The following is a 25,604-nucleotide window of genomic DNA, read 5'->3' on the forward strand; positions in this document are numbered from 1 at the left end:
CTAGCTTCAAAGCTTTGGATGTGTTTCTGTAGCTAACAGAGTTCTGGGATGATCCAGGAGACATCCACAGAAAATCCCATGAATATTACATGAAACAAATGTTGATCACTTTGTTCTACATGTGATCAGCATCACTTTACAGCAGTTTACCTTTATGTGACGACGCATGAACATGAAAGAAATTAAATATATTGTGTTAAAGTGCTTAAATAGTGACGTTAACATGAGCTGAAGTGAATGCAGTTTGAATTCTTTGCACTGGAAAAAATGCCCCTCCAAAAATAAGTAAAAAAACAACAAATGAAAGACATTTTTGCTTGAAATAAACAAAATAAATCTGCCAGTGGAACTAGTGAAAATCAGCTTGTCAAGATTTCTTGAAATAAGATGTGATATTTAGGACTTTTGAGTTAAAAGTGATCCTGAAATTAGCTTAAAAACCTCTTCAAATGTAAAAAAAAAAAGCTTGTTTCATATGATATGTGACTCAAAACAATTTGTTTTTAAGACTTTTTCATTTAACAAGATATTCCAGATGTATTGTATTAAAACCAGTCCCTATATCTGGCTGAAATGGTGCTTGTTAGGCAGTTGTGTCTGATATTAAGTGTAATGAGATATTTGGACTAGAAATGATACAAATATACTTGGTAAGACTTTGATTTTTTTTCCAGTGTATATTTATTTGAGCCTAAATTATTTTTCAATTGGATTTTAGCAGCATTTATCATCACATATTCACACACTGATATATTTGTGTACATTTTTCAGATTATGGCAGTTTCCGCCTCCTTATGGGTGAATGGGTTTTTTAAATAAAAGAAAAAAACAAAAACATTTTTATTCCCTGGCTTTTAACCCAGCGTGAGACTCTGTTTCTGTTATTGTTTATTATTGTTTTAATATTGTTGTGTTTTATGCCTTATATTTGGTGTTGTTACTCATGTGCAGCACTTTGTTTCAGCCGCGGCTGTGTTAAAGGGCTTTATAAATAAAGTTGGGTTGAGTTGAGGTGTCCGGGGGTCTTTGAGCCGGGCAGACGCTGCAGCTTTGCCCCCTCAGACTAAAAAAAGTTGCCCAAGTTGTAGTTGTTGAAGTTCAGGTTTGGCGCCAGCAGAGAGAGCTCTGACTCCGCTGCTTATTTTGGGAGGAAGAGGAGGGGAACTCCCAAAAATCTGACTCCGGCTGCCTCTCTGAGCAGAACCGAGGAGGCGGGGGGGGCAGGAAGGCTTCTGTTACCCGTCTGGTTTCATATGTCCTGTTCCTGAGCTCCACGGGGGGGCACATCTCTGCACACTAAGGGCGTTTCCGCCCTTAAAGGTCGCGTCCTCAACACCTCGAACATCATGCGATCCCCTCGCCTGTTCTGTCTGCACTCCTGTTTAACTCATGAGAGTGGAACGAAAACAAAGTTCAAGTGCAATCTGTTGGTTTTCTTAGCTAGGAAACTGTTTTTGAATTGGCTCTATATGAACGAATTGGATTATTTTATGAATAATTATGATTACAATTAATTGAATTCCAATCGGCTTGAATTGGACTTTATTATCTAAGTGCCTTGAGATGACATTTGTTGTATTTGGCGCTTTATAAATAAAAATGAATTGAAAATTATTATTTATTTTATTTTACACAAAGCGCAAGCTCAGAGGGGACCGTGCTTTTTCTGTGGCAGCTCCCAAGCTATGGAATAACCTTCCTTTGGACATAAGACAGGCCTCTTCACTTGCTGTTTTTAAATCCCAACTTAAGACCCATCTTTTTTCTTTGGCTTTTGGCACAATCTGAGATGTTTGACTTCGTTTTATTGTGTTTACATTTTAATTACTTTAGTACTGCTTTTATATTTGACCCTTTTATTTTATGATTGTGTATAGCACTTTGGTCCTGTGGGTGTTTTAAGTGCTTTATAAATAAAGTTGGTATGGTATTTCTTTGCACTTTTAATGCGGTAAGACATTAAAAACCATCCTTTGGGCTTCAGAAGGTTTTTTTAATTTCATGAAAACAAGCCGAACGTCTCAGAGATCATAAAGCAGTTCCAGTCTGTGTTTGTACAGAAGAATCAGTTCAAAGTTCACACAGATCCAGATGTTCATCACAACCAAAAGCAGGAACAGAAAAAAGTCCTCTTTAAAGGGACAGTTCGCCTCTTTAAAGGGACAGTTCGCCTCTTTAAAGGGACAGTTCACCACTTTAAAGGGACAGTTAGCCTCTTTAAAGGGACAGTTAGCGGGACAGTTAGCCTCTTTAAAGGGACAGTTAGCCTCTTTAAAGGGACAGTTAGCCTCTTTAAAGGGACAGTTAGCGGGACAGTTAGCCTCTAAAGGGACAGTTAGCCTCTAAAGGGACAGTTAGCCTCTTTAAAGGGACAGTTAGCCTCTAAAGGGACAGTTAGCCTCTAAAGGGACAGTTAGCCTCTAAAGGGACAGTTAGCCTCTAAAGGGACAGTTAGCCTCTAAAGGGACAGTTAGCCTCTTTAAAGGGACAGTTAGCCTCTAAAGGGACAGTTAGCCTCTTTAAAGGGACAGTTAGCGGGACAGTTAGCCTCTAAAGGGACAGTTAGCCTCTTTAAAGGGACAGTTAGCGGGACAGTTAGCCTCTAAAGGGACAGTTAGCCTCTAAAGGGACAGTTCGCCTCTAAAGGGACAGTCACCTCTTTAAAGGGCCAGTTTGCCTCTTTTGACATGAAGCTGTGTAACATCCCACATCAGCAGCATCATTTCTGAACATCTTCTTACCCCCTGCTGCGTCCTGTGAGCAGAGTTCCAGCCTCGTTTTGGTGTTGATGAAGGTAGTCCGGCTAGTTGGCTGGGGTTTAAAAAATAAAGCGTTTTGCTTCTCAGAACAATATGCGTTCAACAGAGTAATACATTTGCATCACAAAATGGTTCTCCAGGAAAAAGTCAGACCTCACAATCTCATGGCCACTCGCTCAGATTCATAGCTGCCAACTGTAACAAAATAACTCCGGCCTTCTAAGTAGGACCTGAACCAGTTAAGGACCGCTCCAGAAAGTCCAGCCCAGTTTTCCAGCCTGTGCAACAGGATTCTGTGATCTACAGTATCAAACGCAGCGCTGAGGTCCAACAGAACCAGGACTGAAACATTACCAGAATCAGTGTTCAACCTGATGTGCTTTAACACTTTGACCAGAGCTGTTTCAGTGCTGTGAGGACGTCTGAAGCCTGAAGAAAGTTATCAAGACTTCCACTTTCATTCAGAAAGCTTTCTCAATAATCTCTAACACACCTGCCTCCTTGGACAGAAGTGGGAGGTCTCACTAAAGGACTTACAGGAGCTGACGTGCACACCCACGTATGTGCTGACACATACAGGGGGCTGCAGCAGAGGAATCCCACACAGGCCGAACAGGCGTGCACAGATTCTACAGGAGATGCATGCAGAGCTGCAGCTGGGGAGCAGATCTGTGCTGACGTCTGGTTTGGGATGTTTGAGGAGAGGCAGGAGTGGAGAGGGAGAAACCTGCAGTCACAGGAAGTTATCCTTCTGTCTTCTCTCGTTTTAAGCTGACAGCCTGAAACATGCGGAAGGCTGTAGAGTCAACGTACGGAAACGGGTTGGAAGAGGAAATCTGTTCCCACACTGGAAACAATGCCCAAATAAAAGACGCTTTTGCTTGAAATAAGCAGTAAAATCTGCTAATGGAACTAGTGAAAATCGACTCGTCAAGATTTCATTTAACAAGATATTCCAGATGTGTTGTATTAAAACAAGTCCCTATATCTGGCTGAAATGGTGCTTGTTAGGCAGTTGTGTCTTATATTAAGTGTAATGAGATATTTTGACTAGAAATGAGACAAATATACTTGGTAATTTAGATTTTTTTCCAGTGCACTCTGTAACGTTTCCTTCTCCCAACACTTAAAACTCTCATCGGTGTAAAAACTGAAAAGAATTACACTCAGGTTAAGATTAATTTAGGAATTATTGTGTCTCATTTCAGTCTAAATATAAGTTTATGTTCCAGTTTAGCAGAAAATATGAAAAAAATGGGAGAAAATGTTTATTTTTATCTGCAACAATCAGATCCCCTCTAGGGGATCACGGCTGGTGTGCTGCGTTTGGACGTTTTCCTAAAGATAAACAGAGAGCATTTCATCTGGAATAACAAGATATTCTAGATGTATTGTATTAAAACAAGTTCCTATATCTGGCAAAAAAATCAAAGTCTTGATATTTGTCTCATTTCTCGTCCAAATATCTCATTACACTTAATATCAGACAGACACAACTGCCTAACAAGCACCATTTCAGCCCGATACACACTGGATAAAATGCCCCTCGAAAAATAAGTAAAAAAACAACAAATAAAAGACGTTTTTGCTTGAAATAAGCAAAAAATCTGCCAATGGAACTAGTGAAAATCGGCTTGTCCAGATTTCTTGAAATAAAATGTGATATTTAGGACTTTTGAGTTAAAAGTGATCTTGAAATTAGCTTAAAAACCTCTTCAAATGTAAAAAAAAAAGCTTGTTTCATGTGAAATCCGACTCAAAACAATTTGTTTTCAAGACTTTTTCACTTAACAAGATATTCCAGATGTATTGTATTAAAACAAGTCCCTATATCTGGCTGAAATGGTGCTTGTTAGGCAGTTGTGTCTCATATTAAGTGTAATGAGATGCTCAATGAGACAAATATACTTGGTAAGATTTAGATTTTTTCCAGCAACGTCCAATAATCGTGCATTTTGCTCGTAATCATCTCTGAAAGTTTGACCGACACCGTGTGAATCCTCTCCTCTCTCCACCTGTTTCCCTGATTGATGCTTCAGATAGACGGAGACACTCTTTCTTCCTCCCATCCTCCCATCCAATCTGCTCACCGCTCGCCTCTAATAACCCATCTCAGCCGTGGAACCATTAAATGATCTTTTATTTCACTGCGCCTCCTTTATGCAGTCCTCACTCTCTCCCCGTCTTCCCCTCTCATCCTCCATCTCTCCTTTCTGCCTCTTTTATTCACTCGTTCATCAAATCCCTTTCTTCCCCTCCGCTGACAGGAGCCGCTGAGTTCAGCAAAACACAAATTAAAAGCTCCCTCTTTGTCTTCCATCTGCATCCCTCCGTCCTCTTCGCTGCTATTGGTCAGAGGTGATGTCATCATCCTCCCGTGGCGCCCGTCACTAACCTATCAGAAGCCGTGTTTTTTCCAGAAGTGAGCGGTGGCAACGCAGGACATGATCCAGGTTTTCTGTGAACATCGATCAGCCGTTGGAGGAGAACGTTTGTCCCTCTGCAGCCTTTTCTCTGAGCGTTGGTTTCTGTTTTGGAGGTTGCTCTGATTGGTCGGCTCCGGTGGACTGATCCAGAACAACCAATCGCTGTGCATGATTTTATAAAAATTAGGTTCTGCCTTCTCTGTGCAGGACAAGTCATTGCTTTAACTAAGTACTTTTAGTAACCAATTTAACTAAATACCTTAATAACTATACAATAGTTACAATAACTCATAACTAACTCTAACCAAGTACTTTTACTGGTTAACCATAACCAATAACAAGGTTTTAATGTGTTGATGTAAAAATGGCTCATCGTGCCGACACCAGCCTGAACTTTCACTTCTTTTGGGAAACTTTAAAAAAAAGGAAGGCACATTACAGTAGAAATACAGTTTGATTCAAACCCTGAATTGAGACATCCTTTTTCTGAGGTAAATATATAATTGCTCTGCACTAAAAGCTTTCCTTCTGAGACGTTTGCATTCAGAGCGTCTGTCAGAAAGTCTTCAGGAACTCGCTGAGGTGCCTGAGTATTAAGCAGCGATGGGACCAAGTCACACGTGCAAGTCTCAAGTCAGTCCCAAGTCATTTTTTCTTGGGCAAGTCACCTTATTATTGCAGTTTTACCTGCAGAATCTGATCTTAATAAAGTGAAAACACAAAGATATCAGTAGCTGTCAGTAAACATCATTGTCCAATGTGTCCAACCTGTTTAAAAAATATGACAATAATTTGGTCATCAGTAAAATACATAATGGAATCAAACAAAACAGAAATGACTTCATAAAATGATTTATTGATGGCTTTCAATCTAAACAGGGTCACTTCTGCCACTAGTTTAGTATTTTATTTGCCTTACAAGAAAAAAGGCAAACATAAAAATCTTCTGAAAGAAAAAACATACTACAGAGCATCAGAAACATCTATATGTTTGATCTGTTTCATCTCGAGACACCAGAGCTCTAAACACACAACAAAAAAACTGATTATTAGCTTATTGTTCTCAGAAAAATGTCATGTCTGTGGGTTTTTGCCACGTTTTTAGTGTCTGTTTAAGTTCTTAGTTTTACCATGTTTTAGTTGTTCATGTCTTAGTTTAGTTAGGTTTTAGGTTCAGGTCCTGTTTTTAGTTTTTGCCATGCGATGCCAGCTCAGTCTGCCCTGCCATCAGCTTCCCTTCCCTCACCTGTTCCCCCCATCAGCTGCACTCACCAGTCACCCTCCACAGTATTTAGTTCCCAGGTTTCCCCATGCACGGGGTCAGGTCCTTGCACATTCACGCCGCGTCTTCATGCCGAACCAAGCTGAGTGTTTTCATCTGACCAAACATGGAGGCGTTCTGGGAGCTGGCCGGTAAACTCTGGAGCTGCTCGGCACGGGACAGCAGCTCTTGGTCAAGGTGTCTAATGAACTCCTGGATTTATTTTTTTGAGAAAGCAGGTTATCGAGACTTGGGCTGTGAACACATTACACATCTGGGATGAGGCGAGGCGTGTACAGCGAGCTGCGGGGCCGGACATTTTCGGCATGGAGCCGGAAAAAGTAGCCGCGCTGTACACTCTCAAGTCATTCAAGTCATCGAGTCTCAAGTCAAGTCCCGAGTCTTTAACTTCCAAGTCCGAGTCGAGTCTCAAATCTTTTATTTTTTGTCAAGTCACAAGTCATCAAAACAGCGACTCGAGTCGACTCGAGTCCAAGTCACAGCGACTCGAGTCCCCATCTCTGGTATTAAGAACCAGCAGCTTGCTGCCGGTGAAAACATTTCTGCTGGATAGGCAGCTGGTCGGGCCACGGTTTGGCTTGAAATGGACCTTTCTACAACACAAATCCCAACGCTGGAACAACTCCCGCCGACCACCACATGCTGACATGTCAGATTTTCAGTCACAACGTGTTGCAGAAGTCCAAATGAATGTGGAAGGCAGCGTCACATGTGGTGATGTGATGTCTGAAAACGGATGACTTTCCTCAGTAAATGTCCTCGTATCTTCTGCTCGTCTCTGTGTGCACGCTTCCTGTCTCAGATGCTTTTCTCCGCCATATGTCGTCCTGTAGCATGAACGGCTGAGCGATACCTGCGGCTCCGCCGGCTGTTGGAAACACTCACACTGAGTTTCTTATTTCTCTCTAATACTGAAGATCTGTTGAGTCATATCCTCAGTTCTGTCTTCGTCCACAAAGATTTCTTTACCTTAGTTTCACCTCCAAAGATCTTTGTAAGCTGACTGGGTCAGATCTGATCCTCCAGACTGTGATGGAGTTAGGGTTAGGGTTAGGAAATAAAAGTACTTAGTTAAAGTTAGTTATTAAAAATGCTTAGTTATGGTTAACCAGTAAAAGTACTTGGTTAAAGTTAGTTAGTAAAAGTTCTTATTTATGGTTAACCAGTAAAAGTACTTGGTTAAAGTTAGTTAGTAAAAGTTCCTTATTTATGGTTAACCAGTAAAAGTACTTGGTTAAAGTTAGTTAGTAAAAGTTCCTTATTTATGGTTAACCAGTAAAAGTACTTGGTTAAAGTTAGTTAGTAAAAGTTATTAGTTATGGTTAACCAGTAAAAGTACTTGGTTAAAGTTAGTTAGTAAAAGTTATTAGTTATGGTTAACCAGTAAAAGTACTTGGTTAAAGTTAGTTAGTAAAAGTTCTTATTTATGGTTAACCAGTAAAAGTACTTGGTTAAAGTTAGTTAGTAAAAGTTCCTTATTTATGGTTAACCAGTAAAAGTACTTGGTTAAAGTTAGTTAGTAAAAGTTCTTATTTATGGTTAACCAGTAAAAGTACTTGGTTAAAGTTAGTTAGTAAAAGTTCTTAGTTATGGTTAACCAGTAAAAGTACTTGGTTAAAGTTAGTTAGTAAAAGTTATTAGTTATGGTTAACCAATAAAAGTACTTGGTTAAAGTTAGTTAGTAAAAGTTATTAGTTATGGTTAACCAATAAAAGTACTTGGTTAAAGTTAGTTAGTAAAAGTTATTAGTTATGGTTAACCAATAAAAGTACTTGGTTAAAGTTAGTTAGTAAAAGTTAGTAGTTATGGTTAACCAGTAAAAGTACTTGGTTAAAGTTAGTTAGTAAAAGTTATTAGTTATGGTTAACCAATAAAAGTACTTGGTTAAAGTTAGTTAGTAAAAGTTATTAGTTATGGTTAACCAATAAAAGTACTTGGTTAAAGTTAGTTAGTAAAAGTTATTAGTTATGGTTAACCAGTAAAAGTACTTGGTTAAAGTTAGTTAGTAAAAGTTATTAGTTATGGTTAACCAATAAAAGTACTTGGTTAAAGTTAGTTAGTAAAAGTTATTAGTTCTGGTTAACCAGTAAAAGTACTTGGTTAAAGTTAGTTAGTAAAAGTTATTAGTTATGGTTAACCAATAAAAGTACTTGGTTAAAGTTAGTTAGTAAAAGTTCCTTATTTATGGTTAACCAGTAAAAGTACTTGGTTAAAGTTAGTTAGTAAAAGTTCTTATTTATGGTTAACCAGTAAAAGTACTTGGTTAAAGTTAGTTAGTAAAAGTTATTAGTTATGGTTAACCAGTAAAAGTTCTTGGTTAAAGTTGGTTAGTAAAAGTTATTAGTTATGGTTAACCAGTAAAAGTACTTGGTTAAAGTTAGTTAGTAAAAGTTATTAGTTCTGGTTAACCAGTAAAAGTACTTGGTTAAAGTTAGTTAGTAAAAGTTATTAGTTATGGTTAACCAATAAAAGTACTTGGTTAAAGTTAGTTAGTAAAAGTTATTAGTTCTGGTTAACCAGTAAAAGTACTTGGTTAAAGTTAGTTAGTAAAAGTTATTAGTTATGGTTAACCAATAAAAGTACTTGGTTAAAGTTAGTTAGTAAAAGTTATTAGTTATGGTTAACCAATAAAAGTACTTGGTTAAAGTTAGTTAGTAAAAGTTATTAGTTATGGTTAACCAGTAAAAGTACTTGGTTAAAGTTAGTTAGTAAAAGTTATTAGTTATGGTTAACCAATAAAAGTACTTGGTTAAAGTTAGTTAGTAAAAGTTATTAGTTCTGGTTAACCAGTAAAAGTACTTGGTTAAAGTTAGTTAGTAAAAGTTATTAGTTATGGTTAACCAATAAAAGTACTTGGTTAAAGTTAGTTAGTAAAAGTTATTGGTTATGGTTAACCAATAAAACTACTTGGTTAAAGTTAGTTATTATTTATTGTAACTATTGTATAGTTATTAAGGTATTTAGTTAAATTGGTTAGCTAACGTTAGCTAACAGACATTAGCTCGTGCTGCTGTTGGGGAGCTAAATTGAGGAGTGGATCGCGCATAGTTTCAATTTTACCGGAAAATTTGTTATAAAGTCAGGGAGGATGTCGTTTTTCTTAGTTAGTCAGCAGTCAGCTCACATAAAAGTGATCTGTGAATGGTTCTGCTTTCTAACGTTAGCTCAAAGTGTGGAGTTAAGATTTAAAAAATGCTAATTTTAAACCAACTTGACTTCTGCTTTGTTCTTCGTCATCACGCTTTGAATATTCAGAAGATTTATTTTGTACGTCGTCATCTTTGTGGAGGCTGATGGTGCATTTCAAGGCCTTGAAAATACCCTGAAAACACCCGTTTTGGTGCCCGTTGGGCCAGATACCGGGACTATAAGTCATGCACGGTGTGAAACATCCCACAGAATAACAGTGTTTCTGATCAGAGTTCAGCCTTACAGACGTATAATCGCTCTGAGGAATCCTGATTCAGACGAAAGGACGTTTTTTTTTTGCACTTTGTGTCAACTCCAAACTGTCAGGGCTTTATTGTGTGACGATGAAAAATGAAATATAAGCTGCTTGGATGGACGCAGGCTGCTGAGTCTGTGAAGCTGACAGACCAAAACCAGAACTTTTAGAAAAATTGGAATTATTTCAGAGCAACTGATTTACCTTTAATGCCGATTCTCTGTGAACTATTATTGAATTTTGGCCTCTGGATGAACTTTCTTTCCCTCTGCAGTGTGCCTGAGCCGCTCTCATCTTTTAGTTCCATCTGCTTTATGTCTCTTTATATTTTATTCTCGGTGTCCTCCTGTTGCATCTCTCTGAGCCCCCGCTGGGATATCGGTGGGTGTATATATATGTGTGTGATTGTGGGTGGAATGCCAAGGACGTGTGGTTAGATGGTGAATGAGTTCTTCCACACACAGTATCTGTGATGGGAACTCTTTATCTTTGTTCAGAAACAAAATAAGTCGCATGAGTCAGACTTCCACCCCGAGGACAAAGCACCAACAGACTGTCTGAACCCTGTGAACTTCAGTCAGACAGAAATAACTGAGTATATTTTATTTAGATAGAAAATGTCAAAGTGCTTCACAAAAGAGAAACATTAATATTAATAATTAGGGCTGGGCAACGATTAAAATGTTTAATCTAATTAATCACATGATTTCCCTGATTAATCACGATTAATCGCATTTGTACGCAGAATCCAAAAGTAGTGTTTACACTGGAAAAAATCAAAGTCTCACCAAGTATATTCGTCTCATTTCTAGTCCAAATATCTCATTACACTTAATATGAGACACAACTGCCTAACAAGCACCATTTCAGCCAGATATAGGGACTTGTTTTAATACAATACATCTGGAATATCTTGTTAAGTGAAAAAGTCTTGAAAACAAATTGTTTTGAGTCACATATCATATGAAACAAGCTTTTTTTTTTACATTTGAAGAGGTTTTTAAGCTAATTTCAAGATCACTTTTATCTCAAAAGTCCTAAATATCACATTTTATTTCAAGAAATGTGGACAAGCCGATTTTCACTAGTTCCATTGGCAGATTTATTTGCTTATTTCAAGCAAAAACGTCTTTTATTTGTTGTTTTTTTTACTTATTTTTTCTTACATTTGTTGTGCAAACACACTTTTAACATCAGCATCTTTCTGTAGTTTTTATGTAGAAGCCTCGCTCCACTGTCTGTTTCCTTGAATGACTTGCTGCTATCAGTTGTGTGTTTTGCCTTTAAGTGATATTTTAGACTGGAACTACTACGCTGAGAAGACAATTCAACTTGGCAGTGTTTACAGATGACTTTGGTTCTGTCGACTCCGCCGTCTGGAAGAACTTTAACATGAAAATGGCCGAGTAAAAGTTCCGTACCCTTCTCCATGTTTGGTGGATCCGCCGATTACTTTCTTTTCCTGTTCCACAGCAGACAGCAGCAGACTTTTACAAAATAAAAGCCTGTGAGCAGCAGAGTTTAACAAAATAAAAGCCTGTGAGCAGCAGACTTTTACAGAATAAAAGCCTGTGAGCAGAAGACTTTTACAGAATAAAAGCCTGTGAGCAGCAGACTTTTACAAAATAAAAGCATGTGAGCAGCAGACTTTTACAAAATAAAAGCCTGTGAGCAACAGACTTTTACAGAATAAAAGCCTGTGAGCAGCAGACTTTTACAAAATAAAAGCCTGTGAGCAGCAGACTTTTACAAAATAAAAGCCTGTGAACAGCAGACTTTTACAAAATAAAAGCCTGTGAGCAACAGACTTTTACAAAATAAAAGCCTGTGAGCAGCAGACTTTTACAAAATAAAAGCCTGTGAGCAACAAACTTTTACAAAATAAAAGCCTGTGAGCAGCAGACTTTTACAAAATAAAAGCCTGTGAGCGACAGACTTTTACAAAATAAAAGCCTGTAAGCAACAGACTTTTACAAAATAAAATGAATAATAAAACCTGCGTTAATGCACGATAAAATATTTATCGCGTTGAATAATAACGAGTTAACTCGCCCAGCCCTACTATTAATATGTGTAAAGTTAATGTCAAATTCTGCTTTTCTACAATTCCAACTAAAATGAACCGAACACAAAACTAGTTGTTCCAAATAGTAAACTTTAAGTTTAATGTACACTCAGGTAGATGAAATGGAATATATTTAGTGCATTTATTTCCCACATACATGTGCAGTTCTGCTTATTACAGATGCCTCAGGGCTCTGCTGAGCCTGGGCTTTTAGCTTTTGTTCTCTCATCTCGTGGAACTCATTAAAAAGGCACATTAAAAATGTATTTCTTGATGAGTCTTTGGTCTCTTTGGTAATTATTTTATCTGGTTATTTTGTACATTAAAATGTGTGAATGAGAGCAACTTTATGGGGAATTCAGCTGGATTAATAAACACTTTTTACTGTTTTAACTGAAAGAAGCAGAAAGATGGAAGTTTGGAGCCTGAACAGAGCATCTGGGACCAGAATAGAATAATAATCCAGGCTGAATATTTAAGTACCATCAGATAAAGTGCACATGGTTGAACTCTAAGCTTCTTGGAAAACCATAATGAAGCTTAGAGTTCAACCAGGCTTTTTAGTTGTATTCCCTGTCCCATTTTGCACTGGTCCTATGGTGTTTTGTCCCTTTAATGGGGATTTCTGTTTTAAGTCATGGGATTTAAAGTTAATTATCTTGTCACGACCTTCTAAACATCAGTTCACCACATAGTCCATGTAGTAGTTTGTCTTCACATTAAAGATCCTGCTTTGTCAGACAGTAACGTAACTTCTGATGACAGAATTAATTTGACCAAAAACCTCTTTATCTCTGCATCCTGAACTTGTCTTGACTTTTCACCCAGATATTTATCTGTCATCATCTCTTGAGAATGTGTGTCTCCATGAATCAGCAAACCTGTGATCTCTGTTTTCTGGCTGTTTAAGTCTGTGGTGTGCTGTGTTGTTTGTTGCTAACAGATGGTAGCTAGCTAACGTTAGCTAACAGACGTTAGCTCGTGCTGCTGTTGGGGAGCTAAATTGAGGAATGGATCGCGTGTAGTTTGAATTTTACTGGAAAATTTTTTAGAAAGTAACGGAGGATGTAATTTTTCTTAGTTAGTCAGCAGTCAGCTCACATAAAAGTGATCTGTGAATGGTTCTGCTTTCTAACGTTAGCTCAAAGTGTGGAGTTAAGATTTAAAAAATGCTAATTTTAAACCAACTTGACTTCTGCTTTGTTCTTCGTCATCACGCTTCAGGCTTTGAATATTCAGAAGACATTTTTGATAATTACTACTTGACTTTTCTTTCATATGTTTTACGTTATTGGGGGTCCTAGCAGCGAAGCTGCAGGAACCCATTGAGTTAGTAGCTTTTCCTATTATTATTAATCCGTTTCTGCTGCAATTGAAGTCTATGGCAGCCCCATGAACGCAATGGTAAAAAGTTGTGAAATTTGGCACACGTAATCAGCTAAGTGCCAAAGCCAATATCAAGAATTTTCATGCCCCAAGAGCTTACTCTCTAGCGCCACCAACACGCCAAAGTTCAAAGTGCATTCAGCCTAATAACTTTGGACTACTTGGTCCAAATTTCACAAATGAGGCATCGTTGGAATCCTTGGATCATAACGAGTCCAACGCACCCTATGACGTCAATTTGCGTATGCTTAGATTTTCCGCCATTTTGAATTTTATCAAAAAGCTTAAAAAAGCATTTCAGGTCACAGAGATTGTCCAAGTATCACGAAACTTGGCACATAGACTCTTAAGACCAAGCCGCACAAAAGTTATCGTGTGGAATTTTTAATTAGGCTTCCATTTTTCCTTAAAAGCCAATCAAACTTGAGGTTGACGCCCACAAACCGGAAGTGAGGTCATATCTTGGCAACCATTTGATATCATGACGTCAAACTTATCACACAGACTCAAGACTGCTAAGGTAAGAGGCCCAAGAAGTTTGGTGACGTTCGGCCTATAGGTGGCGCTATATGTAGCAGAAATGCATTTTTGCTCATATCTTTGGACCCCTTGGTCCAAATTTCACAAATGAGGTATCAATAGAATCCCTGGATAAGGTCGAGGTCAACACACTTAATGACGTCATTTGCGCCATCTTGGATTGTCCGCCATTTTGAATTTAATCAAAAACCTTCAAAACGCATTTCAGGCCACTAAGATTGTCCAATCTCCACGAGACTTGGCACATAGAATCTTCAGACCAAGCCGCACATAAGTTATTATGTGGATTTTTTTATTTAACTTCCGTGTAACCGCGGCAGCCAATCAAACTCCATGCCGACGCGCAAATGGGACATTTGGCCGTATCTCTGCGATGCATTGATGTATCGATGCCAAACTTGGTGCATGGACTCACGACGCCTTCCTGAGCAGCCCAAGCCTTGCCTATTGGGCCATTCTGCTAGGACCCCCACATTGCTGCTTGCAGCTATATTTTGTTTAAACATTGCAGGCTCTTCATTTCTGTTTTATAAAAACAGTGAAGTTGGACTGTAAAGAGACAGAAAATTATTAATTAAGACTAATGTCTGTCAAATAAAGCTTCAACCAAATGAACTAATTACAGATCTTAAGTTTTTTTTACAGTAATTTAGAACACTTCACAGCTTTTCTAGTCTCTGTTTTCTGGCTGTTTAAGTCTGTGGTGTGCTGTGTTGTTTGTTGCTAACAGATGGTAGCTAGCTAATGTTAGCTAACTGGCGTTAGCTTGTGCTGCTGTTGGGGAGCTAAATTGAGGAATGCATCGCACATAGTTCTGTGAATGGTTCTGCTTTCTAACATTAGCTCAAAGTGTGGAGTTAAGTTCTTCGTCATCACGCTTCAGGCTTTGAATATTCAGAAGTTATTTTTTGATAATTACTACTTGACTTTTCTTTATATGTTTTATGTTATTTGTTTAAACATGGCAGGCTGTACATTTCTGTTTTATTTTTTGCTAACAGGAACTGTGCATCGGTGAGGTTTTTGGATGATCATTTCTTTATTAAATGAACATTACGGGAGAAGAGATCTGTGATTTCCCTGGAGCGCGTCACGCCTCGGCTCACGTTGGAATAATTCATATATTACAGGGATGTCTTCATGGAGCGTGTTCTCCTGCATCACAAACAGCTGTTCTGCTTTACGTACAGCATGTCACAGACTGAACATCCTTTCATTTTAGCTGCATTATCTCAGTTTATTTGTAAAACCCATGTTCCACCTCGACTAAATTCTGCGATCAGCATTCTAACATTCGCTCATGAAGATGATTATATTGTGTATTAGCAGAATTAGAGTCCGCTGCCGTGCTGGATCTCATAATACTTCACCACGTTAACAACTCCCCAGAACCCCAGTGGTGATTAATTTCAGGGGATCTGCTCGGTGGAGTGGCAGCTCTTCTCCCAAACGGCTCAGATTTAAATGAGAATCTTTACTGTCCTTTCATTCTCTGACAGCTAATTCCCCCTCTTCTGTGTCTAACTCTTCTGCTTTAGTTTAATCACAGCTATTGGATTAGCCGGACCAACATTTCCACGAATCTGCTGGATTGAATTGCAGTTCTTTTTTTTTTTTCCCTGAAAATTGCTTGTTGGACTGAATCAGATTGCTGTAATGCTGGCGAGAGCAGATGATCACACAGCTTTTGTAGTTTAATGAGATTCTTATTGGAATGCACATACACGCCGTCCAACCACACAGCGAAACAGACACGAACACGGCGTGTTGTGTATTGCATTAAAGTGCAGCTTTATCTGATTAAACCATACTGCCCTCATTGTATATGAACACAGGATGGATTTTGTCCTTCAAATTTCCTGTAGCTCAAGTTCACGGCTGTTTTTTCTCTCGTGGCCTCGGACGGCACGAAGAGACGATGGAGTCCTTCAGCTCTTTTACATCTTAGACGTGGCCTCCATCCATCTCGCGTACCTGTGCATTCTGGTTCCAGATAAAAGAAACTGAATGGACATTTAGACGGGGAACCGTACAGAACCTTTCATGTTCTTGAACCTTTCTGCTCCGATTGAGATTTGTATCTTAAGGCGAGACACTATGAATCATTGTAAATATTTAAAAAAATTTTGAGCTACTTGACTAATTTGAATTTCCCCCATTGGGGGATGAATAAAGTATTTTTCTATTTCTATTTCTATTCTACAGGTGAATAGGGTAATATTTAAAAATAATAGATATCACCATGAAACTTCCTCAATTGATTACTTATAAAAGTATGAAAAAAAAACGTATTACAAGTTTTAGAAATGTGTATGTTTAATTATGCAAATTAGGAATTATCTCATTAAATATGCGCACATTTGCATATATTTACGGAAGATAGATCTGAACATATGATAAAGCCAGGTGCAAAATTCTTTTTTCATTTTGTTTACACACAAAATGAAAAGGAAATTACAGAGGGATTTCAGGATATCTGCTTTCATTTCCTAGGAAATCAAAATATAAATCAAATCAAATCAAATTTATTTTTATAGCACATTTCATGTACAAACAGTTCAAAGTGCTTTACATAAAATAAAAACATTGCAGCAGGGAGTGCAAGAAGCATTAAAAATACATAAAATAATATAAAGAGAAACAAATAAAATCATTTAAATGAATTTAAAATCAGGCAACAGTCTAGATAAGTTAAAAGATATTTCATGCATAGACACATGAGAACAGAAATGTCTTTAACCTGGATTTAAAAATGTCTACATTTGGTGAAAGTTTAATCTCCACTGGCAGTTTGTTCCACTTGTTGGCAGCATAACAGCTAAATGCTGCTTCTCCATGTTTAGTCTGGACTCTGGACTGGACCAGCTGACCTGAGTCCTTGGATCTAAGAGCTCTGCTGGCTTTATATTCTCTGAACACATCACAGATGTAAACCATCAGCAGGCTTTTAAAATCTATTCTGTGACTGACTGGAAGCCAGAGTAAAGATTTTAAAGCTGCTGTGATGTGTTCAGATCTCTTAGTCCGGGTTAAAACTCCAGCAGCAGCGTTCTGGATGAGCTGCAGATGTTTAATGCTCTTTTTGGGAAGTCCAGTTAAAAAGAGCGTTACAGTGATGGAGTCTACTGGAGATGAATGCATGGATGAGTTTCTCCTGGTCTGTTTGGGAGAGGAAACCTTTAATTCTGTTGATGTTTCTGAGATGGTAAAAAGCTGCCTTGGTGACAGCTTTGATGTGGCTGCTGAAAGTCAGATCTGAGTCTATCAACACGCCGAGGTTACGAACCTGGTCAGTGATTGTAAGGTCCCGAGTCTCAAGATATTTACCAACGCTGACCCTCTTCTCTTTGCTCTCAAACAGAATGATCTCAGTTTTGTCTTCATTTCATTGTAGAAAATTATCTCTCATCCAGGTGTTTACTTCCTCCAGACACTGACACAGTACGTCTGCTGGGCTGCAGTCGCCATGGTGACAGAGACACATAAAGTTGTGTATCGTCTGCATAACTGTGATAATTGATGTTAAAATTCTGCAATATCTGACCCAAAGGGAGCATATACAAGTTAAACAGAAGAGGTCCAAGAATTGACCCCTGGGGGACTCCACAAGTCATGGCCACTCGCTCAGATTCATAGCTGCCAACTGTAACAAAATAACTCCGGCCTTCTAAGTAGGACCTGAACCAGTTAAGGACCGCTCCAGAAAGTCCAACCCAGTTTTCCAGCCTGTGCAACAGGATTCTGTGATCTACAGTATCAAACGCTGTCCATAGCCTAAAAAACATAAATTTTCGCCATATTTTTTATTATAATGTCCCATAAATCAGGCCAGGAATGATTTATCAACAAATCCTTCTGTAAATATCTTCAGAATACTGCTAAGTGTATAACTGGAAAGTTTGGTGTTAGTAGCTGCTCCATAGCTGAGATACTGATACTGGAAAAATACAAAAACTGATTTTGAGAAAACGGCATTTAAAGATTTAAATAGGGGAATTTAATACATTTGTATTAGAAACAATTGCTCAAAATCAGAATAAATGCTCAGGCCCTTAGTAATACTAATATTAAATAAAATAATCTTATTAAGGCGAGACACTACAGGTGAATAGGGTAATTTAAAAAAAAAATAATAGATATCACCATGAAACTTCCTCAGTTGATTACTTATACAAGTATGAAAAAAAAATGTATTACAAGTTTTAGAAATCTGTATGTTTACTTATGCAAATTAGGCATTATCTAATTAAATTTGCATATATTTCCAGAAGACGGCGGAGTCGACAGAACCAAAGTCATCTGTAAACACTGCCAAGTTGAATTGTCTTCTCAGCGTAGTAGTTCCAGTCTAAAATATCACTTAAAGGCAAAACACACAACTGATAGCAGCAAGTCATTCAAGGAAACAGACAGTGGAGCGAGGCTTCTACATAAAAACTACAGAAAGATGCTGATGTTAAAAGTGTGTTTGCACAACAAATGTTATGGCACTTTCATTCATATGGCAGCACATTTAAAATAAAGCTAAATGCTAAAAGCTATACGCTACTTTTGGATTCATTTTGGGATTCTGCGTACAAATGAGATTAATCGCGATTAATCAGGGAAATCACGTGATTAATTAGATTAAACATTTGAATCGTTGCCCAGCCCTAATTTAAAATAATACAAACATATGTACAAAGTATTAGTAAAAGATTTTGCTAATATTTACGAGAATATTTCGTTGTGGGATACGGTTCTCCTGAAAGGATCTTTTCCAGATAACTGAATAAATTTCACATTTTTGACTCTGGAATGGGTCATCTGTTGCAAAGCCTTTCAAATAGTCTGGATTTGAATAGATGTTAAAGCGTACGTGATGCTCCCGGTGCGCATTAGGGAGGAATAATAAGAAAATAAGGTGTCACTTTGGACTTTTTTATCCGAGCATCTAACCATTTATATTCATATTTGCTATCAAATGGATCCGTTGTCGAGCTTTGGCTTCATTTTTTCTGCGAAAATTTAAATCTGACTTTGGCCCTGGCTTTAAATCACGTCCTGTGATAAAATACAGCGCGGCCCCAATAGAAATTACTTCATGTGACCTTCCTGTAGGAGGCACAGTCATGTACGTCTCACAAGCCAATCAGCCGAGATGCAGTTCAATAACTGGCTCTCGTTCATCCGTCCATCCGTCCACACTTTAATTCATCTGCTGTCAGCTGATCCATAGCCGTGTCGGGCCGGGCTTTGATTAACTGATGGATGGATGAAGTGTGAAACAGGACTGTGCACCAGTGTGTGTTCTGTGGATGATGTAAGTGAAAAGAAGAGAGGAGGATTCGATGAAAAATGAAAGACAAAGAGGAATGCAGAGTTGATGAAAAGAGGAACGGCGTCTGGCCATAGATCAGAGGCGAGGTGACAGGGTGAAGTTGTTCCTCCGGGAGAAAGATTAGAAAAATCCGACTAAAACCTGTCACCGCATCAGTACTCGGGCATATACATGAAGTGATAATCAATAATGATCTATCTGAGCATGAGAGTACACGCAGGAGTGTGTAGCTCTGTGTGCTTCTGCATGTGTTCGGGTCACGCTGATTAAATGCTAAGCTGAGCAAAAAGATGGGAGGTGATTCCAAGTGTATCCGTCTTCCTGCTGGAGCTGGATTTAGCCTTCTCAGTTCAACGATGCTTTGTTGGTTGAGGCAAATGTTTCAAGAAGTGTAATTAAACCTACTTACCTGACTGATATGACTCTTATTTACCAGTCAGCAGCTAACGCTAACAGCTTAGCTAACAGCTTAGCTAATGAAGGTGACGTACACCAGCTTCTGAGGAGTTATTGCTGCTCCTTTCTGAAAGATGAACATCATTGTTCCCACATCACTTTGTTAGCTGAAGCTTTCTAGCTGAACGGTTCCGTTCTGTAACTCATCAACCTGCAGCTGCAACATTTGAAACATTTTCAGGTGAGAAAGTAGTCGTTTAGATCCCCAACGTGTTGAAAACCTGACTAAATACCGGCTGTTTACAATGTTGTTCCCACGAATTCGGCGCTACTAAAGCTAGCCGCAGTGAGCTAACGCACTTCCGGTTATTTTCACAAAATAAAATACCCGTTGCCTTTTATCATAGGGAAAGCCATTACCATACAATTGGTGCTTTTGTTTTGAAAACAGGAAGTGAACCTACCCTCGTTGTAGCTAGCTTGAAACTGCCGTTTTGACAGGAAATGACGATCGGCGACGTCACGTTACGTTGCATCTTGGGTAGTTTGAGTATGAGTAGTAACCTCATGATGCATACCCAACATTTAGGAGAATCTAGTATGCATCCGGGAACTTCTCGCTTACTAACACTCGCATACTAACTCAGAAAGTTAGTAGGAGTAGTAGGAGAAGTATGCGGTTTCGAACACTGCCTTTTTCCCTCTGGGATCAACAGAGGAACTATCTGTATCTGTATGCAGAGCTGGAGGGTTGTCTGACTGGAGGAACAGCTTCATTATGTTGAGGTGAGCGAGTCGCTGCTGACCTCACCAAAAGGGGCGGAGTTTAGCACCTGCTAAGTCTCCACCTGTTAACAGAGAAGTGTTAAAACAGGGCTGAGACAGAGAGCCGCTGTGCTTAAACCAACAGGAGTTTGGACCAAAGTCTGTCTCAAACGTCTCAGTTAGACCTCAGAAAAGTGTCAAACTGTTAAAAAGGGCAGAATATGTCACCTTTAAAGTAACACCAGAGCCTACCAGAGTAGGCTGCCCCGACAGTTGGGGATGTAACACCCCTGTTATAGAAATAAATCTCCATGTGAGCCGTGCACATTCATTTGTTGTCATGTTGAAGAGGCCACAGAGACGACCATGAAGTAAAACAGTCCAACATCTCCAGCTCTGGAATGTGAACAACAAACGTCGGCATAGTTTTAAGGTTCACAAACTTCCCTGGTGTCGCTTTAAGCCTCTTTTGTTCTCCATCAGCTCCTCTTTGGCTGGTAGCTGTTTTAAAGCCATGAAAACTTAAACCTACACCACTTACAAGACAGGAAACAACAATAACATTAGATTTCATACATTCCTCACGCTTTACTGAGCAACAACATGTTCTTATTCCTGGGCAGGAGGGGGTTGGGGGGGGCTCTAAATAGCCCCGTCTCTGCATGATTAAATCTGTCCACTTCTTTAAAACATAGCTGTGTCACAATCTGTGTTCTGAAAATATTTTCCTAACCCTAATCATGTATCTTTGACTCCTAAACCTAACAATTGTAACTCCTTTATTCATAACCATCAAAACACTTATGATTAAACTGTATTTTAAAAATACCGTTTTTTTTCTTGCACAGCTTAGTTTATTCGGTCATATTTGCTCACCAATGGGAGCATTTTAACCAGCAGAGGCCCAGAGAGAGACGGGATATTCCTCTACCTCAGATGTCTCACCCTCCCACCGCTGATGTCTCTGAACTAAAGAAGTTAAAAATAGCTCCTGCGTGACCTGGATGCTGCTTTCAGAGCATCACTGTCGTGACAGGCGCTCCTTTGACAGAAGAACGTGCGTGAGATGTGCAGTCGTTGTACCAACATGTGGTTGTTTGGCCGGTGATGTGTCTGTGCTGCCACTGAGAGCTTTAACAGAAGTGTAAAATCTAAACTTTGCTACAGTCCAACTTGAACGTTACTGCGTCTCATGTTGGTAAAATGGTTTAGTTTGGATTTAAGTCACCTTCTTTATTTAAGGTTCGTAGGGACGAAGCAGGATTGTCGGCTTAGTGAGGTATGTTGAGCCTGACTTCAGAGTTTTTTGGGTTTAACTTGATGGATCACCATAGTAACTGATGCTGAACCAGGGGCGGTACTCGGCATACAGCTCTACGGGGGCCCAGGCCCCCCAGAACCCCCACACCAACACTGCCTTACTGTATACAGAAAATCAGCCTGTACTGATGCATAGGAACATTTATTCAAATGTGCACAAACCTCAACAGGTTTAACAGAGCTACAGGCTGTCCAAGCAAATAAAAACACCTTTGAGTTCAGCCATTTAGCTTTTCTATTCCTCCTTCTGTAGCTCATCAAACATAATCAAGTCAGCCTTTAACAAGAGGAAATATTACTAAAAAACACTAAGATACAGAATAATGAACAATATTTCAGTCCAGGTTCTGAACATGTTTTAATCTCACTGCAGCACAGTCAATAAATACTTCTACAAGAGGGAATATTGCAAAATAAAAAGTCAGAATCTTAAATTAAGAGTCCCTGATATGGTCTGAGAAGTTATTCCCCTGATTGAGTAGCCTTTTAAACTAGCCTACCCACATTTTACCCATTTATAATGCCTAAGGTAGTTTAGTAAATGGGCTATAAGAGGCAGAATAGGATACTGTCTCGCGTTAATTCATCTGCCGTGGAACCAGACGCTGTTTCAGCCTAAATGCAAACGTTGTGTATTTGGCGTAAGACATTACAGAGGCCTATAGGTCGGCCTCTCACCTCCCTCCTCTTCATGCTCAGCTCTCCTTGCTGCTTCTGACTCTGTAAGAATTTCTTTATGTCCATGACCACGATGATGCCAATCCATCAGTCTGTAGTGGTTCATGCAGCCGACTACGCTTCCATTGGTAAAACTAGTAGTTTTGGGAAGACAGAAGTTGATTAGAAGATTTGATTTGGTGTTCAGACGATAGAGCCGGTGTTTTCCCATGACAGACAACAACGAGGATGTTTGTCCCACAGAACGGGGAAGTAAGAAACCTTCATGGATAATGTCTCCCCTGACTTAGATGATAAATGGAACTCAGCTTTGTTGTCGTGCGTTTGTTTGTTATCTTCAGCTGCGCCACGCCTGCGGCGATATGAGAGTAAAGAAGTTTGATTCCGTGAGGGCACAGACGGATCCGGGTTAGAAAAGCCATCAGATATCAGACGCTGATAACGTCGACGTCTGATAAGAACAAGTAGCTGCTGTCTTGGAATAAAAACCGACTCTCGTAATGTTTTTGCGGGACAACACGGAGCTGCATCCTTGTAAAGTTTTTCTTATTCGTGTCCAGACTGTGTTCCTCTGATTATTCACAGCCAGAAATAAAGAAGCCAGAAACTTCAAAGAAATCATGTGCGTCTCGTCTGAACAATCGTGCCATTTTTCTGCTGCCGTGGGAACGACGGACAGTCTCTTCTGTGTCCCGAACAAACGCTTTTTGTCATGGCTGCCTTTCTGCCTCCACTCTTTGAAGGCACAACTAACACATGACCGGCCAACACATTGGCCCTCATTTATCAAGCCGTCGTAGAAAGCATCGTAGATATGAGCGGAGAACTCGTCGTACGCAGAGGTTCAAGTGAGATTTACAGAACATGCGTACCACACCAATCCCATCGTAAAACAGAGCGGCTGTTGATAAATCCGGTGGCTGAAATCCATCGTAATGATCCTAACCACGCCTTCTACAAAAAGGGGCTGAGAGGCCGCACCTCTAGAGTTTGCGACATGGATAGACGAAAGGCGGCAAAGAAACGCTGTCAACACTGTTGACAGCCGTCCCAGCTGTCAACAGCGTTGGCGATGTAAATCGCAGACCGGACGAGTTATGTATTTTCCCCTACTGTGATGGTCAATAAAATGTGATAAACTCCAGATTAAATAAAATCTAAAATTGAGCGATGTTTTACTTTTTCTCCAGTAAGATCAGGAAGAAGTGGTCCGATATGAAATTGGCCAAAAAAGAAGGTCACAGCTGTCCGACGCAGCATGTCACTAACGGGGGGGGGGGGATCCAGGTTTGGATTTGAGTGCCTTGGGAGGAGATGGTGGTTGGCGTGATCGGAGCTACGTCCTCATCAGGCGTGCCAGGGAAACTTGACACTGATGCGCCCATGCTAGAGCTCAAGAATGGTAAGAATGACTGCACACCCAAGACGTTTAAATAAAACAGTTGCTTTAATTTTCAACACAAATGAGTTTCCTAATCAAACTAATATTTTTCATTCACAGATGAATCCAAAATGGCATCCGGGCAACCTGACCCGCGCGACGAATACGCGGCCCCGTCAACATCCGAAGCGTCTGCCTCTGCCTCTGCCCCCCGGTCTGCAGCGTCACACCGGCCAGCCGTGTTAACCACAGAGGTCCTAGAAAGACAAACAGAGATCGTGAAGTGGATGATGGCTTTAACACACACCGTGCAATCTATCGACAGTACATTGAAAGACATAAATGAAACACTGAAGTCACAGAATAAATGCTGAAAGAAATCGTTGTTCTCCTTTCTTTTTTCCTTGAATAACAGAATGCTTACCAAAAGTCAGAATCGCTGAATACGTTCCTCTCTCCTCCTGAGCGCTCTTGGCTCTGCAGGCTGGTGGTAGGGATCTCTGGGTGCGGGGTCCTCTGGATGTACATCTGGAAATGGCACTCCATTTTTTTGGGCAATGTTATGGAGATCCCCGCATGCTATAATAATATTGCATACCTTTTCGGGCGTATAGGGTTCCCCCCGCAGCCGAGAGACAGATCCAGCTTTAGGAGCCATATACACCTCTCCACAGTGGTACGCGTGCGCGAATGCGCAGTGTTAAAGCGCCTCTCCTGTTCGGTGTGAGGGTGCACGGTTGAATAATGAGCCATCACTCTCCCAATTACGGAGTTGTACTTGTTTAATTTATTTAATTTGCGTTTATGTTTATATTTATGTTGAAGTCAAATAAAACATGGGCCTTCTTTAAAGTGATAAGTCTGTCATTTTAACCTAGGGATTTGTTGCGACTCCTGAGCACGCACTAGTGACGCTGCTGTGTTGCAGTCACCGCAAGTCAAAATGGAAAAGTGCGTACACCGGCCTCAGACTTGTCGTGGCGATTTCATCTTTCCTGCGTTCACGATGGATTTGATAAATGCCAACCTTTGCGCAGAAAAGAACGTACACACGACCTACGCACGTTTTTCGTCTTACGCAAGTTTGATAAATGAGGGCCATTGTCTGCACGATGCACAGACCCAGCAGAGTTATACAGAGCTCTACTCTTTCACACTCAGTGGGGTCACATGGCCCTGAAAGGATCGGATTATTGGCTAAATTACCATCAGACTGAGTTATTAAGTGCATGTAGACACCTTAATCTGACTAAGAACTGGATCGGATTACGGAATTACAATCAGACTGAGATATTAAAGGGATAGTTCACCTCTTTTGACATGAAGCTGTGTAACATCCCATATCAGCAGCATCATTTCTGAACATCTTCTTACCCCCTGCTGCGTCCTGTGAGCAGAGTTCCAGCCTCGTTTTGGTGTTGATGAAGGTAGTCCGGCTAGTTGGCTGGGGTTTAAAAAAGAAAGCGTCTTGCTTCTCAGAACAATATGCGTTCAACAGAGTAATACATTTGCATCACAAAATGGTTCTCCAGGAAAAAGTCAGACCTCACAATCTCTGGGCCCTATTTTCTCTCCCTTCGTATCACTGCCTGCTGCTTGGAAGCAGGGGACTGCTCGCTCTGCACAGCAGGGAAACAGAAGGAAAGGAAGGAAAGAGAAGGAAAGGAAAGGAAACAAGGAAAGGAAGGAAAGAGAAGAAAAGGAAAGGAAACAAAAGGACTGCACAGTCTGCAAAACTCAGCTGGAACTCTGCTCACAGGACGCAGCAGGGGGTAAGAAGATGTTCAGAAATGATGTTGCTGATATGGGATGTTACACAGCTTCATGTCAGAAGAGGCGAA

General features: G+C 39.8%; 1 protein-coding gene across 1 annotated transcript in view; it reads left to right on the forward strand.

The window, feature by feature from the left end:
* The window catches only part of LOC142400859 (phosphatidylinositol 3-kinase regulatory subunit alpha-like), a 210,101-nt gene that overhangs the window by 118,145 nt on the left and 66,352 nt on the right, over positions 1-25,604 (forward strand). The gene's annotated exons all lie outside the window — the stretch shown is intronic.

Source organism: Odontesthes bonariensis, chromosome 15 (assembly GCF_027942865.1).
Source record: "Odontesthes bonariensis isolate fOdoBon6 chromosome 15, fOdoBon6.hap1, whole genome shotgun sequence".
Classification (NCBI taxonomy): Eukaryota; Metazoa; Chordata; class Actinopteri; order Atheriniformes; family Atherinopsidae; genus Odontesthes; species Odontesthes bonariensis.